Raw genomic sequence first — 7067 nt, 5'->3', positions numbered from 1 at the left:
AGTAAAATGCTCTATAAGAGTAAGAACTAAGGGATAGACAACATTTGTTGTCTCTTCACCATTTTCAGTCTTAACAGAGTTAAGAATTTGGTCTTTCTRAGAAAGGGGAATATAATTATCCCACCAACCTTTGAGTTGGCCTGTAAAACCAGCTATAATCATTTTGGCAATACTCTTATCATTATTGCCTGTGTTCTTGCAAACTGTACTATACATGAACATGCGATGTGCCATATTATAAATATGCTTATCAGCAAACCCATCAAGGTTCCATTCATAAATACATTTACCATTATAACTATTATTAATAATGTACTCCTGTTCTTCATGAAGAACATCCATAGGACTAGGGCGATTATAATAATATTTATTAAGATTCGGAGTCTTAGCCCATTTTATTTTATGAATTTGGTTATTATGTAAACCATCATCCGAATTTTCTAACCTAGAGCTAGAAGGAAGATCCTTATTGAGCATGGAAATGGATGGTTTAGAAATATKCAAATGAGAAAGCTTTAAATCAAGCTGTTTCATAAAATCTTCAGCCGGGGATTTGAGYTTGAAATCAGTGATTTCAGGAGGAGGCTGAATAGTATTAGAAGTTAAAACAACTGTCTCAGAAGAAGAGGAAATATCATCAGCAGGAAGACTAATTTGATTTTGCAGATTTGTCTCACTCTTATAGGATTACCAGAAAGCTTTCTTGCAGCTCTTAGAGATGGAAGAAATCTTAATTGGCAACAATCCTTAATTGGAATGATTCAATCCAGTTTGGCCCATGGCCCTATTTATTTTGATGTTTATCCTAATCTCAGTTTATCTTTAACAGATGTTAACCTTCTGGATGCTTTGACATTAAATGTTAAAACTCATGGTTATAACTATTCTGCAGGAACAGAAGTTTTCTGTATTTGTTATAGAATCTATTTCAAACCTTTATTTACTCTTAATCCTAGATGTAAAAGAGTTGATAAGGATATTAATGAGACTATTCTCATAGAAACCAATTTTAATAGATCTAAAATCCAAACCCGTAGATCTATCAAATGGGATGAAATAGTTTTCCCTGAAGGATGGTTTCTAGATAGAAATATTCCTAGACAACCGATTGTCCAAAGTGATTTTAGTAATATCACGCAGACAGATGATGGAACTGTCTATATCCAATTCGATGATCCTCGCAATATTCCATATACAGAAACCAGACCTCTTTTAAGGTCTCAATCTTTATCTCATGGCATTCATAGCTTTATTTCTCCTTTTGGGGCTAAAGCTAGCCAGCCATCTTTAGTCCAGCCTTCTAGGGCTTCAACCTCATATTTACGTGATACTCAAGCTCAATCTTCTGAGCCAGAAGAGCATATTGAATCCTCTTCTCAGCAACCTTTTGATGAACTTAGAGTTCATAAAAATGGTATTGTTCATAACAATCCAGTTGCTCAAGTAAGTAACAGACAACCTCATAGGGTGGTAGAGACCATGTCTGATTTTAATCTATAATTTTTTTTAATGATTTTTTCTTCTTCTAGGAGTTGGGTCACTAGTGAGGGAAAAATAGATTTCACTCATGGTTCTCCTGCTAGACAGCTTGTCTGCAATGATTATTATGGTAATCCAAAATGGGCTCCTTTTAGGATCTGGTATGTTGAAAACTTTTCAAAGGATGAAATTGCTAATTTCTCTGCAGAATTTTATGCCTTCTGCACTAAGGAGAATGAAACTTTCTCTTTTATTCCCTGGTTTTTCCATACTCATGTAAAACATTTTATAAATGTTCTTCAAAGGGATTACCAACTCCTTAATGGGGATATTAAATCCACTATTTATCCTCCTCAGTCTCCTTTTCTTATGAAAAGCAATAATTCTTTCTTCCGATTCTCTGCTTTTTCCAATCTTATAAAAGATAATACTCTTACTGTTACTTCGTTACATATTAACGAACTTCTTGAAAAACAGAATTACTCTAATCTTTTGTTAAAAATTATTGGAGAACAACTTTTTTCCATTGAGGATAATATTTCCTTAATTTTAAAAAAAGTCTCTCAAATTGAGACAAAGTTATATTATATCATCATATTATAATAAATTTTATTTATTTAATTTTAATTGAAAATTAAAAATTAAAAAAATGATAAAAGGACCAAAAAGTCCCTAAGCTAATGGATCTCTTTTAACAACGTTAATTAGCAGAAAGCGAGAAACAAAAGTAAATAGATTGGCAACATAATGACCAAAACTGTAATTAGTTCAAGATAAGGAGTAAAACAAATGTAATTTGCTCCTTTATAAATCTATTAAAACAAAATATAATAAACTGATTAAAAACAATAATTTTATAAAACTCGAGACAAAAACATGAGTTTTTTCCTTTTAAAGATACGAGCTCTACAAGAACTTTTGATTGCATAAGAAGGTGCAATCACAGTAGAGATTATGGATGTAAACGAGCCGAGTTAAGTCGAATAGCAGGTTATTCGAGCTCGGCTCGAAAATGTAAAATTAGGCTGCACTCGAACTCGAATATTTTTTTGGATGTTCAAACTTGAGCTTAGAGCTCATGTAACGTATTTGAATTATACGTTGTGCCTAAAATTCAAAATTTATAAGCTCAATTATGGACTCAAACGAGAGATCGATTAACTCGTTTATTGGCTCAAGCTCGAATGATTTGACTCAAAATATTTAATCGAACTTTTGAACGAGTCGAGCGTAACATTGATGTTATGAAACTCGACTCCTTAAGTTAAACGAGTTTTATGTTGTGTTTGAGACATTACACGAGCTTTGAGTTTGATATAAACGAGATTAATTATTGTGTTTTACTGATTTTTGATAGATTTGATGTAAATGACGTCAACTACAAATTGCATACTATTTGTTTATTTTTATTTTTTCTAACTTTATCCAAAAAATATAAGGGGTTGTTTGTTTGGCTCTTAATGGTGACATTAAGAGCCAACCTCTTAATCGGTCAGAGGTTGAGGTTGTTTGGCAAAAAAAAAATGTCTCTTAATGGTTACAATCCCCCTCTTAACCATTTTGTATCTAGGGTACCACTAAACCATTCAGATTACAATTCTTCTCACTTTACCCTTCCACACCCTTTACCAGCTGCAGTCATCTTCTCCAGCTGTAGTCATCGTCTCCTTCCCTCTCGTCGCCGGTCTTCACAGCCCCTCCCCCCACCCTCTCGTCGCCGGTCTGCAAATCGCCACCCCCACCCTACGATCGTTTGTCGTCGTGGCCTCTCGTCGCCCCCGCTCGTCACCCGCTCTCGTCGCCCGCCACTCATCGCCACTGCTCGTTCCCGATGTCAGAAACGATAATCTCTTGAACCCGTCGCCTTCGTCCCCTTCCCCAGATCGGCCGGTTTTCGCCAGTGACCTCCATCGTCTCCATCGTCGGCTACCTCAAGTGTCCCTGAATTTTCACTAATATTGCCTGCACGCATTCCAAATCTTCACAGCTCTTCGAATCAAGTCGTCATTCTCCCTAAATCGAACTGCACATATACCATTTGATATACACTGATGGTCAATCCGTTGGATTACTTGAATTTGTTGAATGATTACAATCTCCACAGGCTTTCGAGAGGCATGGGACTCCCAAAACGGTTTCTCGCTCAACCARTGTTCACAAAACAGAATGCCTTTCCCTTTAATCCCCTCAATTATGTTGGTTTGGATTATGAAAAATCTTGTTTTGAACTAGTATCGTTATGTTTGTTTGGATTAATATGAAATACGTGTTTTTGTTGAATCGAATTCGAATAATGGGTTTTTATTAGATGAGGGTTAAAATGGTAATTTATTGTCATTCAGATAACAGTTACCAAACAACATTATTTCATTTAGCACTTAACCATTCTGACCCTCTTAACCATTCTAACCTCTTAATTATTCTGCACTAAATTATTCACCAACTGCCAAACAGCCTCTAAGATGTTGTTTGGTTCATATAATGGAATATGTCAAAAAGAATTGAACTGGAATTTCATCATGTTTGACCATGTGTTTGGTTGACAAAAATTTGAATGAAAGCTAATGAAAGAATTTGAACCTGTTTGTTTGGTTCTTTGAATGTAATAGTGGTGGTGAGGTAGATGTGGTAATGGGGTCAGTGGTAACGGTGGTGATGATTGTGGTGACGATGGCGGTGGTGCTGACGACTGTGGTAGTGGTGATGGTGACAACGACATCGGTGGTGGGATCATATTTGCTTTTGTACTTCATTCTTCCTCGTACAAAGAAAAGAAAAAAACAATCTTGATCCTGCAAGATCAAGTGTGCAACTTATTTTAGAGCTGTATTGAGGAAGACATTTTGTTGCATATCATTTGATTCAACACCCAATGGGCACTGGTGACAATCTGGTATTATTTACTGATTGAAATGGTTCTTGATTGCTTCAGGACATTATAATGTAGTTTGAAATGGACTACAAACGATGACATCTCAATAAGAGATGCTTCTTGAATCAGTATTTGACTTGCACATCGATGTACATTACATATGTTAAATGAGTAGGGTTGTCCAACAGTTGTCACTTTGTTTTATTGGGGTATGCAGATGAACCCAAATGGAATATTTGTATGTTATGTAACGTTCAGATAAAAAAATAAAAAATGATAAATTTTTGCCAAATTTGACATAATAATTATTTGTGTTTTTGTGTAGGAAAAAGTAAATATTTTCCGTATAATCTATGTTAGGTTGGTGTTTTGCGTTCCTGTTTAAAAACCATATTTTTGCTTGTTCATTGCTTCTTCAAAGTCATTCTATGACTAGTTTGCATGAGATACTTCATTATTGTTGATGCAGGCTTGGACGTGGAGAACTAGGACCGGGCCCTAATGTTTATGGAGGCCCATGATCGGGCTATCAAAAAGGGGAGCGCTTAAAAAGCTATAACTTTGGGTGTCCGTTTCAGGTCCACGGCCAGTCAATATGAAGTGTGGAGCTAAGAGCACACCATGGTTAGGCCCAAAGAGGCCCGACGGACTTTTGAACCTCGAAAATGTTTTTTAAGCATGATTTTTAGGCATTTTCTTGGTTTTTACTTGTTTTTTTGGCATTTTTGTTGGGCTTATTGTGTAGACATAGGAATGAGACTCGTCCCATTGGGAACCCGGTGTACCTGCCCCAACGGGGACGAGGATTCCTTGCATAATCAGGGACCGGGGATGGGGACAGGGATCCCCGAAAGTTAAAACTGGGGATGGGGATGGGGATGGATCCGGGTAACTTGGTCCCCGCCTCCCCGTCCCGTCCTAGAATATTAAATATTATATATATTATTAAATATATAAGTTATAAAGAACTAGTTGTGTAACCGTGCAATGCGACGGAAATAATGAATGCAAAGGATTTTGAATCGTGGTGGTTTTTTAAGTAGATTTTAAAACATTACGAATATATGATTTGCATTTAGTCTGTATAACTTAATTCTTTTTCAATAAATAAAAGTTATGGTTCCAATTACAACGTCAATCAAAAATTGTATGATAGTGCAAATCGAATAAAACAAACTATAATATAATAACAACATCATCCAATATAATATAATTACGTTAAAGGACACAATAGATTGGAGAGAATAAAAACTATAAATTTTCATTAATCATAAGCCGTTTAAATAAGAACAATTACATAAAAAAATGATATTCTTAAGCCCACTGTTTAGTCCTCAGTATTGCTACATCTTTGAAATCAACAGCCAGTAATTTCTCTAGGAAGTTGTAGTATTATCCAGATATGCAAAAGTTAATTCCAAAGCACAATGTAGCTTCAAACTATACTATAGTCCTAATACTTCACAAAAACACTAAATATTATTAAACCAACATAAAAGAGACTCAAATGGACATGTTGGGCAAATAAAATAACACAAAAGAGTAAGAAAATAGATGTAATATGGTTAATAAATTAACATCTATCAGTTTGTAATGAATTTGATACCATGTTTCATACCATTATGATTTGTAATGCTACAACATTATTTTTATGATTTGCATGTTTATGGTTACATGCTATTTGTTTATTATTTAATTTGTTTAATAACAGGTATGGTAGATCGAAGTCGTAATAGAAACTATCGAAATTGGACAAACTATTGGAGATGCCAAATTTGTGGAAGTTTTGGTTAACATGGACAATACCGGAGGATTTAAAGCTGATAACGACTTTAAATGTGGATATTTATAGCATCTCGAACAAGTGTTAAAAGAATTAGTTTATGATTATGGTATATTGGATAAACCGCACATTGAATCAAGAATTATAATAATGAAAAAGGCACATGATGAGGCGGCAAAATGTAAAAACAAGACATTTCCATATTCTGAAGATTTGTTGATTTTTTGTTGTTGGAAAAGATAGAGCTCAAGGAAGTAGAGTTAGAGATTTTGTTGAAATGGAGGGACAAATGAATCTACAAGAACAAGAACAACAATCAGATGATACGAAAAATAGCCATAATGTACATAATGCTACATATATGCAAAGTGAATATGATTCAAGTTGAGACAGTAAGAAGAGGAAAACCGGAGTTGAGACTCTTATTGACGGAATGCATAATGCAACTCTCTTACTTGGGGAGGAATTTTAAAATGCATCGAAGAATATGGTAGATATTAAAATGGATATACAAAACAAGACTTCCATGGTGGATTTTGAACTTGCAAAAATGCAATCACTTTTTAGAGTGAACACGTTCATATCAGTGAAAGAGATAACAAGTGAGTTTGATAACGTGTTAATTTTTTGGAGTTTGGAAGAAAGAGAGCGAGAGGAGTGGTTGAGGTTTGTATTGGAAGGTTGGTTTTGATTATTATTTGAAAAATTCAACTGGGTTTTGGAAATAAGCTATGTAGTTAATAGTTTCAGATGTTATCGGATTTTAGTAATTTGTAGTGAATAGTTTCAGATGTTAGTAATATAAAGTATGTAGTGAACAATTTCAGATATTATCGAATACTAGTAGTGTACCCGCGCAATGCGGCGGGATGTGAAATTTTGAAAAGATGTAAACGGACATATAGATTACGGATAAAAACTATTAGACCATTT

Source organism: Cynara cardunculus (assembly GCF_001531365.2).
Source record: "Cynara cardunculus var. scolymus isolate 2C chromosome LG 9, CcrdV1, whole genome shotgun sequence".
NCBI classification, from domain to species: domain Eukaryota; kingdom Viridiplantae; phylum Streptophyta; class Magnoliopsida; order Asterales; family Asteraceae; genus Cynara; species Cynara cardunculus.
Note: the sequence above shows the minus strand (reverse complement) of the source record.